We start from the raw sequence: 14,220 nt of genomic DNA, 5'->3' as shown, positions 1-14,220 counted from the left end.
TGGCAAAGGAAACCTTCCACCGGGGAATTCCCTAAACGTCTGCTCTGCCCAAAGCTTCCCCTTTCTCAATATGCCAAAAAAGGCAGAGAGGGGGAAGGGAAATGCAGACTTTCATTGTTCCAGTCAGCACTCAAGACTGAAATGCAATATCCAAATTTTGTTCCAATTTCCAGTTCCCACACCTTTTTGTTTGCCAAATAGGAACTCCAGGCTTTGGTGCTACCAATAAATGTTCTCATCTGCACTAATTTCAGTATCTTGCATACAAATCAGCTCCAGATTCAGGGACCTAACAATGAATGACCTTCCATTATATCCAGCCAACAGTCACTGGAGCCTATGGAGGCAGACTGCTCCCCATCAAATGCCTAGTCCTGAACACATCCTTTATCTGTCTAAGCATGCAAGAGGAACAGACAAATCTGCATGGGAAAACAAAAAACAAAACACAACTAAAAGGCAAGCTCAGATGGTCAAGCCTTATCTCCAGAAGCAGTGCACCATTACAACCACCTCACCTAGATCTTCTTTGATGAATCCAAGTACTCATACTCCCCAAACCATTGCTGTAATCTTCACTGCTTACCTCCCGTCCTTCAAGTCAGCACAGAACAGGTCCACACACATTCCAAGTGTTTTAGAAGACTCACATGCTTTCCTTTTCCTCAGAGTGGCAGGAGATTTGTTTGCAGACTCCACTCCTTACACTCTGCCCATACCGTTGAACCATGGACCACTGCTCTGATGGATGCTCAGGATATTACGGACTAAAGCAATATGAGCATTTATCTCTAGTAAACAGGCCTTCATTTAACAAAATTGCATGAGAAGTATAAAATTTTAAAAGGAAATATCAGAAATATGTTGATTGAATTCACTGGAGACTAACACATACGTCCAATTTTATTATTCCTGTGTCCAGTAACTACAGTACAAACTGATCACTTCAGAGAAAACAAAATCCCTGTTGGAAAGTAATCAGAATTTGTTGACCAGCTAAACAAGTCACACGTTTTATTGATTAAATGTGTCTGATTAGCCAAATAAGGCCTTTTTGAATTAACTCTGGTTTAGAAAAAAGAAAGTATTAAAAAATGTTTTTTTTTTTTTCTGAATAACATTTACCTCAAAGTTGGAAAAAAGTAAAGGGCATGCAGACGTTATGTTGTTATTCACACTGTGTTTTAATGGAATTTCAGGGTTATTTGTTTGATTGATTTTGAGGCCCAGGAGATCAGTGCTGCTCTCACCTGGTTTTAGGCTCACAGTTGATCCCACCTTTGTGCTTGGGCAGATCTCCTTTTTTGTTCTAAAGCTCCAGGGGAAATCCTGGCCACCCACCAGGCTCTGTACAGCCATCCCTACTCTCTCAAAGGAGAGTTTCCCATACCCAAGCCCCAGAAGAGAAATGCTAGGAAAAGCTGAGATGAAGAAAACAGGGCTGGAATTTGTCATGAGTTTTTATGGATTTCATTAACAAAGCCAAGGCCCAGAAAAGCCAGTTACAGGATCCTCCGCAGAATGTGCAGCTTATTTGAAGCAAAGGAAGTAAAACATGAGCTGGAAAGTGTTCCTAGAATTGGGCACATAGAACTGTATAGCTGGGTAGCCACTTGACTCTCTTCTTAATAGAGAATTTTTTGATTGTCAAGTGGTAGCTAAAAAAAATCTAATGGAGTTCTCTGTATTTCTGTACTAATTTGGGGAGATTTGACAAAATCTCTTAAGGCCGTACTTTACAACTGAGTATATCCTTTTCTCAGAGTATTGTTTTTGACAGTAATTTTATATCTCTGTGGCTTCCAAGTCTGCCTCTTTGCCTTTAGGGCAATGGCAATACTGACTTAAAAGGAACAGTAAGGGAGCAAGATGAAACTTCAGTGCTTTTTTTTTCTTCTTGTATGGGTAATTTACCTGTTTAAAAAGTCATTTCAAGTTGATCACAATGATCAGACTTTTTCAGATAAAGAATTTAAATAAATTGTTTCAGTGTCCCTTAAGGCAAAACATTTTGGTGTTCTGTTTCTGAGGAGCCTGAAATGAAAGGGAATTTTGATTGTACACTATGTCAGGGTTGGCATGACATACAGAGGTTGATGCCAAAGAGCACTCTTGTTTTACAGGGGAAAAAATGGAAGTATTTTTATAGTGGTACCAAAACATTTCTTTTGAGGTATTAACTATTACTGAATCAAAAAAAAAAAAAAAAAAAAAGTATGAATAAAGAATAATTACATTTGCATTTGAATGGCATCTACTCTTCACAGTAGGTGCAAATTTCCCTTGGTACAAATTGTAATTGCATAAGAAGTTAACTAATTATTTCAAACATGTGGTGGGGAAAGGTCTTCCCTTAATTTAATAGCATGCTCTATGAAAAGAAAAAAAAAAAAAAGAGAGAGAGAGAGAGATCTTCTGTACTTCCCTCAAATAGCTGCTATATCACCACTTCCATGTCAGAAATATTTATTTATGGAAATTTTCCTATACCATTTCCTATGACTGTAGATGTGTGCAAAAGTTAGGGTTCCCCTACAACAGAATATTTTCCTTTCCAAAAAGGAGAACTAGCAGGCCTTTGCTAAACAAAACACTCTCCCTAAAATGCTCTCTGAGGGCATGGGAGAAAGGCATTTTTTTAAGTGGCTTCTTTCTAAATCTTAAAATTTAGATGGAACAGAAAATAGAACCCAATTCTAATTAAGGTCTAATGGCCCCTTGCTGGCTGCAGGAGAATTGTTTCAATTACACTGTGACCAGTGTCATTGCATATCAATAGCTGGAGCCTCTAATAATGCCAATAAACTATTTCTTTTGTTTCCCTTGTTAAACTGTTTGGTTTGAAGCTATAAATTGGGGGACAACAACATCAACTGTCAGTCCATGCTTGTGAAACCATTATAAGACACAAAATGCTCTTGGTTTTTAAATGTCCATTTCTAGTAGGGTCTTTCAATACCCCAGACAGCAATCTCCTGTTCCTATTGCTGCCAGTGTTCACACTCTTGGGATGGAGCAGAATAAAAAGATTACCAACTTCAGATCCAAATAGAACACACTCTTTTCTCCCATTTCTCTGACTGAATGCAGTACTTGAGTTTTAATCCAACCTTATATTGCGACTTGTTTGTAAACAATTAGTAAATTAAAATGTGACACATCACAAATATCAAAACTGTAAATAACTTCAGTCACCTAAAAAAAGAACTGATAGGTTTTCCTAGGGGGGAAAAGTACTTACTGAGGAAGCTTAGCCTCCAAGGCCAGTCTAGCTAACTATGGCCTTAGGGCCTAATCCTTGCAAAATCCGTCTGGAGAATGTCCTAATTCTACCGCTTGCTCTTCCCGATCATCCTACTTTTTTTTTCCCACCCTTGCATCCGTTTTGTGTCCTCATTAGCCTTCTAATGACTTTCTAAAGTGAACTCAGCCTTGTTTTCTTTCCCAGATCACTTTTAGGTGGCCTTCCTTCCATGCTTTCTGACATCACCTCGTTATTTAATGACCGTATAGTCCAAACCCAGAGCAGGTAACCAGCAACAAAACTGAGCCACGCTAGAACACACATGTAACTTCCCAAAAGGCAGGTGCAGCTGGAGTCACATCTGAACCACTTCTCTTGTACTCAGAAAATGTGCTGAAAGATTTTAGCCCTGAAGCTGTGGCCAGTGTTTGTGTAAGCTACTTCCAGTGTACTTTCCTGTGGAACTTGCTTCTTTTCTGAAACTTGATAACTCAACCTTGTGCTCTAAGCCACAGAGATGTGGCCATGACTCCTTCCTGGACAAAATCTTATGTTGGAGATATTTCTCTTTTACCAACCTGACTGTCGCATACTGTAAGTGCTGTGAAGGCCATCTTCTCACAGGACCCATCATTCATCGTCTGTCAGAACTGGTAAGAAGTGTCACATACTTAGCACAAAGCTACTTTCATCAGGAGTTAAATGTGACAATAATAGCCTGCTTTATGATCTCATACTTATTATTTTATTTTTGATATATTTTCACTGCTGCTTAGGTTCAGCATCTGATTCAGAGATTTTTGTTCTTTTATTCCTTTTCTTTTTCCTGAGAAGGACATGAATGCAGAAGGCACAGTGTGCACTCCTGTACAGTAAATTTCAATCCTGCCACAAGTAGGTGCTTATCTCTTATCTCCCAGTGACCCCCAGAGAACCCCAGGGATCTCTATTGGTATTTGGACCATCAGCTGAAAAGCAGGAAGCCAGAAGTGCTCATAGAGGGAAATGAAAATACTGCTGTGTTGTAATCACTGTAACCTTACACATACAAGAACATAAGGCAAATGAGACAGTTCATCTGTACTGTGATTCCTTGATACTTACACTCTGGCTTGCAAGTGCAAACTCTTTAAGTAATTAAGTCTTGCAGTTAAAATAGCTTGTTGAAGAAGCCTTGTACTAGCATTAATTCTCTTATGTCCTGACACACTGACCTGAAATACTAAATTACCTTTATGACATCAGGCTTCTTACTAACCAGGAAATCTTGTTTGATACTGAGGATTTGACAACCTGACAATGCAGCTGGGTTTCCAAAGTGAAAAACTCCTTGGGTAAAAATACGGTGGGTTAAATAAATACACCTATGCTAATAACTAGGTACCTGTTTATACTTATTTGTCACCTCATTAAAAATATTAATCTGAATAATATCCTAGTTGTATTTGTTAAACTCATCTCACGGGAAGCCTAGCTAAAATGGAAAGAGTCTAAGGAGCAGATTTTAACCTCTGCAAAAGTAGATGGGTAATCAGCATCTGAGCAAGAAGAGCAGAGACTAACAGAATGGGGAATACTTTTTCCTGCTGTGGGAATAATACTTTTCTCCTTATGGTGAGGCTCTTAAAGTATCTCTCTGTATAGGATATTAACAACTTTGTTTTTTTCTGAGTGCTGGTCCACATATGTGATGCATCTGCAGATACTGTGTAAGTTGTTCCATCTGCCCTCAGTCCTGCCAGGGCTTTTCAGTCCTGACTTGCACACTGTCCTATTCCATTTCTTTCCCCAGCAGAGGTTACCAGCTGTGGGATGCACTCTTATATTCTAGGAACTATGATGTTATTACCAAAGTTATTTTTCCATGTAATTTGAGAGAAGAATATAAAGCAGATTCTCAGCTAGCACAGATCGTTGCAGCCCATTTATGATGGGGGAGGTTAATCATACAACACAGAACAACGCTGATCTCTATCAAATGCGAATTTGACCCTCCAAGCCCAGACACTGACAAAGACTCTACCAGGCCGCAGTCAGCCCAGGTCTCCAGGACATCTAGACAGGAGGATAATTCAAGATAAAATGCTTTGGGTATGACATGGGTTGGACCTCTGTTCTATATTCAACACTTGTTTTCTTCAGAATCTTGAACCAGATTCAAAAATGCCTTAATGGACACCAGGAGATAGAGATGGAACTGCAGTCACTAGTCCTGCCATTTCTGCAGCTGTGAGCTGAGCTGTCGGCCAGCAGCCCCACGTGGGTCATTGCTCGCAGCACTCCCATTCCCCTCTTCTCTGTCCCTGGTAGGCTGCCTGGTCCTGCCCCAAACTGCTTCTTTCAGTCTTGCAAGGTAAAATTTCTGCTAGGCTATAACTTGCATCAGTTCAGAGAGTCTGATAAACAGCACAAGGTAAGCAAAAGGAGCATGCATTGAGAATGGGAAGTGGGGGGCGTGGGGAGGGTCAGACAGAGCTTTTCCCGGCAGTAGTGCTGAGCTGTTCTATTGGCTCCCGAAGCCATAGCCCATATCCAACACTAACCTTGTAAGCTCCTTGTCAGCTGCCATTGAAATCCTGAGAGGGCTTTGCCGGTCAAAAGCTTTGAGGCCTATGATTCAAGTCTCTGTGCAATGCCAGGGTTTTCCTGACAGTGAAAGCTGGGCAACCTCATGCCTACACCACAGCCAGTGCAAGCAGACTACTGCCTCTGCTCACAGAGGGCTTTGCCAGTAGGGAAGAGGGTACTCTACCTTCTCCTCCACACAATTTAGTGTAGTCACTTTTTAGTTTGAGCAAAGAACTGAGAGACACCTTCATCTGAACTCAGGCAGGAGGGATTCAAACACATCTCTCTCTCATCCTAGCAACTCAGCTGCCTGGAAGCCACCACAGTGCCAGTAAGGACTGGGGAATTCTCAAGCAGGAGAAAACACAGCATCAAACCTTAGGGTCAAGAAGGAGGAGAATTTGGTTCTTGTCCTTGCTCCCAGAGCTGTTTCATCATCACTGGCAGAGGAGGATATAAGGAAGACACTGGGGTAAGGGTCCTCACAGCTATCCACAGCACTGAAGTACAGCACCTCATACGTTCTGCAGAATTCCAGAACAAAAGAACCTGCCTTGGTCAGCTGCATGAGCCATCGCAGGCATCTTACATACTGCCAGATCCAGATCCTTCCAACTCTAAGGATTCTATGATTCTATGAACTATGCATGGTGTATTGGCAAAAGATGGCCACATATGCCCCGTTCTGAGGGCCTGTTCTGAGATGCTGAATCCTCCCCAAGGACTCAACAAGCAGCCTAAAGCCCTCACCCAGGGTTCAGGGCTCTGTTCAGGAAGTCAGACATCAGCAGGTGCTGTGCCATTTAACCTGTGGGCAACTGTGCTCTTTATTGGATTGGAACTGTCAGATCAGATCTTTAAAGTTATTTGTGTTTGTGCTTTGCTCAGCAGTGTGTGCAAGAGAGCAGAAATGCAAGCTACGTAGATCTCCATCCTGTGCAAGTGCACAGCTGAAATAATTACCAGATGGTGATGAAAGTGGCCCACAAGAGAATCATATAACTCCATCCTAAACAAGCAAAGATAAAATTATTGTCTCAGAGGTAAAGGGGTAATAGCAGCAGCCTTCATTAAAGGAAAAGGAAGCTTTTAATCTTATGTACAGGGACTAGTTTCTCTTGCTAGAGATAATACCTGTAGGAATAGAAGAATCCTAATGTTCCCATGCTCCCTTATGAAATACTTTAAAATGTGTTGCTGGAGACTGACTTTAAATGCCTATGAAGACAGCTCATAAGGAGCATGAATCATTCTGATCTACCAGAACAATGAACTGAGATTCTTTTTTTTCAAATGGAGATGGTTTCTATAAAAATTATCTTGTTTATCTCTCAGATAGGTCACACACATCTTAACAAATGGGGGCTTCTTGTAAGCTGAAACAAATTATTTGTCAGTTTATTATATAAATACTCAAAGTTAGTAATTGAAGAGCTAAACTGTTTCAGCAGATTTGCAACAAGGAGAAAGGTATTGGAATAGCTGAAAGTTTGCAGTTACACTGTATTACTTCCAGTCACCCATTTAACTTAATGAAATGTCTTAAGTATATGTCAGTAGTGAAGATGACTTTCTCATTTTCTAAATGGCATCTCAATGTGTGACACTGCCCAACTGGACACTGCCTTTGCTCTCCAAAATATGATAGAAAAGGAAAACAAAAGGAAAGAAAATTACTCAAGAAGACATGGGAAGATGAAAATCCAAATGAATCTGTCTCTGAAAAAGGTGAATTCAGTAGAGACTGTGCTGTCGCTGCTGGTTTTATGTAGAGCATAGTCAGATAGGAACAATGAGGACAGCAAGATTATAAAACCCAGATAGGTACCTAGATAATCAGACAGACAGCTTATTTGTTTGCTTGGTTTTTCTTTTTGTTGATTTGAAGCCAAAGATCCAAGCTAAGATCTCTGCAAAGGCAGAGCAGTTTGTAAGTGGTGTTTTCTCACATAAAGTTGTCTGAGAGGCTAGGGAAGAAAGATGATGAGAAATGGCACTTTTAGTGTTTTTTTTTAATAAGATGTATTTGAACTATGTTCTCTATTCAACATGTATGCAGATCAGCCTAATAATAATGTACATTATATTTATAAATTTCAAAGAAGAAAATACTTCAGAGAAAGGATAAGGTAAGTCTAGGGAGCCTTAAACAAACATCTTTACAAACATCTTTCTTTCAGAAGTTTTTTGGAGAAGACACTGAATTTCATCATTAAAACCACATTTATAGAAGTTGACAGACTTAATTTCAAATGTGGTTCTATCTCTCAGTCCAAGGGCACACACATCCTCATGGTAAATACCCATCTCATTATTTATTAAATCTTAACTGTGCAGAATGGGTAAAGATTCAGACCTTTGTTTAAATTTCCCTGTAAGAATTAGGTCACTTCTAATCTTCACATTTTAATAACTTCCTCTTCAGATGAAATTTAAATTGCTGAGAACTTTTGTGGGGGAGAAGATAACTCCCATAATCCATTCCAAGCATCTCATTTGAATAACTTGAGAAAAACAGCATGGCTTCAAGGATCACTTGGTGCAGGGGAGCAGGATTCTGGTGAGTGGCCACAACTCAGTGAGCAGTCTCATGTTTACCACCAGGCTAGACACAGTTTGCCTTAGATTTAGGGCTAGGACAAGTAGGAACATTGACACAGTGTAATTCAGAACATCCCTCTGCTAGGCATGAGCATAGATGGTGCATCCCACTGAGGAATCTCCAGTCAACAGAGAGAAATGAGTGAAGAGCCGGCTGTCTCTGTGGCTCTGTTATGAGTGTACCGTTATGCAAGAGATGGATGAAAAGTACAATCCCTCAAAAGACAATAATAAATGTGCTTTGGTAATGCCTGGGACATGTAACCTGAACTGTGAGTTATTCAATCCCATTTCCATAAGGAAAATCCTCTGTGGAAAGGTAATGACAACAGGTACACTAGCAAATTAAATATTATTCAGTGCAGAGATCTTCCTCTTGCAGAATGTCAAGGTCTTCAATCAGCCTGGTGTGACAGGTGGGGAGAGCAATGACTTCCCATCAGCAATGGGGGCTGTGGTTCAATTCCTCACAAACTGGTACTTTCTGAAGTAGCAACCCTGCTGGAGAAGCTAAGCCCATCTAACTCTGATTTTGCTGCTAGGAATCATGTACTCAGGGCTAGGGAAGAAGAGAAGATGGCAGAGGTGATGGAGAAGGGAGGAAGGTGGGCCCATTCTCAGCTTTCGACTCAGCAATGGATTGCCATTAGGTCAGCAGCTCAACATCTAATAGCACCTTGTAAGGAACTCCAGAAAGACCCTCAGAAAGACTCTTCTGCCTGTCCATCTTTCCAGTAGCTTTTCTTTCTCGCAGTGCAGACCTTCTACTGCCCCACCAGCAATGGCTGAGAGCCATTGAGATTTGCAGTTTCTCTACCACTGTACGGTATTGTAACAGAAAACAAAGCAGCTGTAGCTATTTGCATCTGAGGAAAGTAGACTGCATCCTTGTCCTAGTCTTGGCTGGGGAGAATCTCCACTAAACCAGATGACTAACCCTTGTCAGGCAGGCAGAAGTGTGCAGCTGAGCCAGCACGTTTTCCTGTATTGGACACTCTCATTTTAAAAAATTGTAAGCAAATTTCACAAATTACTCAGGAAAAAGAAAAAAAAAAAAAAAAAAAAAAGAAGAGAAGAGAAACTGCATTAAAGAAGCCTCCAATAACACCAATGCCAGTTTGAGGCTCAAGCATGATGTATGTGCTTTCTGAGCACAGAGTGCATTCATCTTTTTCTTCCAGGAAGTCAGTGCTGAAAATAAGTGTCTTACAAAAAACATGGCAAGAGCCTCAGCATTCAAATAGAATGAATCAGAAAGAGTAGTGTCTAACTCAGTCAGTTTTTCCTAAATATTCACTCAGTATCCCTTTTCCCATGCTTTTTTTATTTTTTTCTGTTGAAGAATTTTCTCCTGTTAAACACTGAAAAAAAATGCACGTGCTTAGGCTGGCAAAATCTCTTGAATCAGCACTTTGTATTTATAAAAGGAGAAGATACGATGGATCGAACAGAATGGTAAGACTTCCAGCAGTCTTAAAGGGCAAAAATTCCATCGGACATCAACTAGAAAATCACAGTGAACTGGGCAAAACCTGTCACAAGCCTGACAAAGTTCTCTTTGAGATCATCTTTCATACACAGTGGTCATTATATTCCCATATCATCCCCATTTAGTTTTGCCTTTCCTTTGTCCCTCTACCTTTAGGAAACAGCGAACATTGCATGTGAACTAATCTGCTCTCCCAGGACATGGAGTAGTGCTATGAAGGGCACTAGAAATAAGGATGCACTTCCAATTCCTGCCTCTGAATGATGCAAAACTGCTTTAAAGACAAGGCTTCAGAAGATTAGCACTATGAGTCCCCTACCAAGGCAGTCTACTCTGCTGGCAGCTTCAGCTCTTTCAGAGCATTCCAGTCTACCATTAGCTTGCTGTACATAACATGGTTCTGTTTTGATTCCTAGAAACTGGCAGACAGTTATTTCTGAATTCTGAAAAACCTCCCGCATCTTCTCCAATTGCCCTAACCTTTTCTCTCTCTCTTTTTTTTTTCTTTTTGCCTTTCTCTTCCTCTCTCTTTTTGGTTTCATTTCTATGTCAGAAAGCTTACAATGCACAGGAAAGTTTTACAAATTGCCTAGCATTTGTCAAACAAATTTAGGTAGATTAAGAGAAGTGTGAGTCTACAGCACAAGGCCAAAAGTCCATCACCCTCTGCCTCTTCCTCTTCAAATAGCAGAAGATGGGTCTGGACATGCTGGCTGCAGCTGCTCATAGATCTGAAGCTCTTTCTCTGCCTCGTCTTCCTTTGCATGGACCCAGAGAAACACAGCAGTAGCCAGAAAAGGCCGACACCACCTCTCAGACTGCCACCAACATATTCCTCTGGCCTACCCAGCAGGAGTAAAAGCCTGACATAGCCAGAGATGCATCCTATTACCATACTGAGATTATGCTTGGTTTTTTCTCACCCACTGCTTCTCCTCTATTCTGTATTTCTTCCATAGAGAGGTTTGGAAGGGGAAGGGTCTCCCCTCCAGCCCTGCCCATTCAGCTCCAGCCCCTTGTGTTGTCCTTCACCTCCCCTCCCTCCTCAGCTGAATCCTTGGAGGCCTTCTGGCATGCTGTCCCTAAAGCCCCCACGTACTAACTGATTGACTACAGATTTTTACTACATGTTCTGAAGCATCATAGAATCATAGAATATTAGAATGGCCTCAGTTGGAAGGGACCCCAAGGATCATCAAGTTCCAACTCCCCCACCACAGGCAGGGCCACCAACCTCCAAATCTGGTACTGGACCAGGTCGCCCAGGGCCCCATCCAGCCTCATCTTGAACACCTCCAGGGACAGAGCATCCACAGCCTCTCTGAGCAGCCTGTGCCAGCACCTCACCACTCTCTCTGTGAAGAACTTCCCCCTGACATCTGATCTAAACCTTCTCTCCTTGAGCATCCACAAGTTGGACCTCACTATTTTATGGGCTGAGGGCTCTGGGAGTGGTGTTCCCTCCCTTCTGCACAGGAGGGTCATGGCAGCCTCTTGCCAAAGAAGGAGGAACACTGAAACCCGAAGAGTACACACTCAGAGTTGCTCTCCATCATAGGTAACAGGTTAAGTCCATTTTGATGGGACTGAATCTATGCTGAGGAGCATGATCTATGTAGAAAAGACCATGACAGAGCAATATCTCGTGTCCAGTTCATGTAAATGTGACCACACAAGTCATTCAGCTTGGAGCAGAGTGATGTGTCTTCCACCACCTCCATTGGCTCCAATACAGCTAACAACTCTTGATTAACAACCTGAGATGCCCTATTTGAGACCTTGGAAAACTGTCAGGACTTCTTTACAACCTGGAAGCTGTCCTGCATCATCAACACTGCTAGGTGGATCTCATACTACTTACCCAGCTCAAAGAATGCCCCTCATGCTTCGTCCTTGTTCCTATCTGTTCCAGGGCTTACAGGGCCTGCTTAAATCCCATGCTCCTCTGGGACCCTCATAAGACCGGCAGTATTCCCTTACCTTGGCTTAGTTTACAAGTCTTCCCACCTGCTTCAGCACAGACTGCTCTAGAAGACACCACAATATTCCGAGAGCCCATCTTTGCACTACACTTTGGCAACACTGTTATGAGCTCTTGCATTTTCTCTCCAGTGCTTCATCAGCCCATCCCACTCAAGACACAAAGTGTTAAGATCCCTACTCACCCACAGAAGGCAAGGCTCGGTGGTGGTCCTCCACATTTTCTAAACTTACCTGGTGTCACTGGGAGACTAGGTAAAGGGACTGTAAGTCCTTTTACAAATGCCTGGCTCTTCCATGCCTCCTTGCACAGTACCGTCAGTCAGTAGCCAGCAGGTACTTGGGCATCTCAAGGGAGCAGTGGAAGCAGTTAGGGTTCCCTGTCCCCTTCTTGTTCCCTCTTTTTATCCATTGACTCTCCTCTATGTCTTTTTTTAATCATTTTTCTCACCTGCAATTACTTCTTTTTTTCCCCTCTCCAGTGTATTCTCTTTGCCTCCCTTCTTTCTTTTTTTTTTTCTTTTCATATTTTGTTTTGTTTGTTTCTGTGTTTTAGTATCTGTTAGGGATGGGCTGCCCCCCATACCTGAGGGGAAGAAAAACATGGGCACAGAGGCCAAAAGTAGATAATTTTGGAGAAGTACAAAACAAGAAAAAACAGCAATGTTTTCCTGGTGTGCTTTCCCAGCAGTCACTCCTGTAGCCTCCAGCAACTTGCGGATCAGGGATGTAAGCAAACACTTTCTTCAGAAAAACTGTTCACAGAATTCTCCTTCTTTAGTAATTTGCAATGGAGCATGTTGTATTATCTCCCCAAATAAATAAATATTAAAGGTTATGTCTGGCTATGGCAAACATCACTGAGTGAGTGAGGCATGCTGCACCATGCCCATAAATGAGAGAGACCCACGATGTCCTTGGAGAGAGAACAGAACTTTTATAAAGCCATGGAGTTTCTTATAACAAACTTCATTACAAATGCAGACAGTCTGCCCATAAAGCAGAGTCAGTTCCTGCCAATTTCCTTGTATGCTTCTAGTTCCTGGTACCTTGTGAACCAGAGATGGGTTTCCTTTCAGTAATGAAATAGAAAATGAGAGAGCATGAATGGGCAGCAATGGCGTGCTCTAACAGAATGATAAATATGAAAAGTAAAATTCTTACCTTCTTGAAGTTAGCACGCTGTTAGCACTGACTTCATGGGGCCGAAATTTCACTCTGATCTGTAAAAGCTGGCAGACAACCTTATCAGTCTTTGGAAAGTGCTGCTACGCTTGTTATTTGCAGTATTTTCAGCAATTTTAATGACATTAAGCCCTAGGGGGTGAAACGCCAGGAAGCAGAAGGATGCAGACAGCCTGAGTAATAGTATCATGAGCCCCGCTAAGTCTCCTCACTCCAATCAATACCATCAACTGCTTCATGCCGAGCTGCAATGAAAGGAACAACACAAAGCTACCAACAGGATCCTGAAAGTTTCTGAAGGAAAACAAGCCGAGATCAGTCACAAACAAAATATTCCAACCAGGCCACTTTTTTTTTTTTTTTCTGCCTCAGGAAGTACTGAGAATTCACCACTGTGTGACATTCTCTGTATCACTCATATTATAATTTATCTTATTTACATTTCTATCATAACCACAATATCTACTCTAACCACAGCTTGTTAAGGAACTGTGGGCATGTTACATGCCAGTGTCTTACTGCACTGTAAACATTTACAACAGCACTGCCCCTTCAGACTTTCCGCATGTGACCTTTTTAGGCAGTCACTTACATGTGTTTTAAGTCTTCTGATATGTTAGAGCATGAAGGTTAAATTTCTCTTTAAAAGTGTAAGCAGTGACATCAGGTAATGCCTAACAGCCATAATACGCTTCAAGCAATACCCATGCTGTGATGGGATCTAAACCTTTACATATTCTGTGCCTGACTCTATTATCTATCTTTAGATTTCTAGAGCATGGGTTGCTTGCTTTTTTTTTTTAAGAAAGTACTTCCACCTTTACCACTTCATCCACTGGCAAAAGACCCAACTGAACCAAGTGGGAAAAGAAACCAAAGACAGACTGCGAAGAGAACATACAAAACTGCTCTAATCTTAAAAAAAAAATGCACGCAGCATTTATTGTGTGAGCAGAGCTTTGTGAAGGGGCCCTTTTATTATTTAAATTGAAGTGAGATTTTAACAAAACCTTCTGAAGCGTTAAGAAGTGAAGCTGGTGATGACAGAGATTAATGTTCAGTTTCAGGGAACCCACTTATTAATTTTGTCAGGCTGAAAACAACGGTTAACAGTTTCCAAAATAGCTGAACAATGTCAGCAAACATTTGCTTT

At 41.5% G+C, this 14,220-nt stretch overlaps 1 long non-coding RNA gene across 1 annotated transcript in view; it reads right to left on the bottom strand.

Annotated features, from left to right (window-relative positions):
- The window catches only part of LOC101751005, a 29,581-nt gene extending 16,002 nt beyond the window's left edge, over positions 1 to 13,579 (bottom strand). Inside the window, exon 1 of the long non-coding RNA XR_211972.5 lies at positions 13,047 to 13,579. This is a non-coding gene — a long non-coding RNA (uncharacterized LOC101751005). The remainder of the gene's footprint in view (positions 1 to 13,046) is intronic.
- Positions 13,580 to 14,220: the final 641 nt, after the last annotated feature.

This window comes from Gallus gallus, chromosome 3 (assembly GCF_016699485.2).
Source record: "Gallus gallus isolate bGalGal1 chromosome 3, bGalGal1.mat.broiler.GRCg7b, whole genome shotgun sequence".
Lineage (NCBI taxonomy): Eukaryota > Metazoa > Chordata > Aves > Galliformes > Phasianidae > Gallus > Gallus gallus.
Note: the sequence above shows the minus strand (reverse complement) of the source record. Positions and strands in the feature narration are given on the sequence as shown.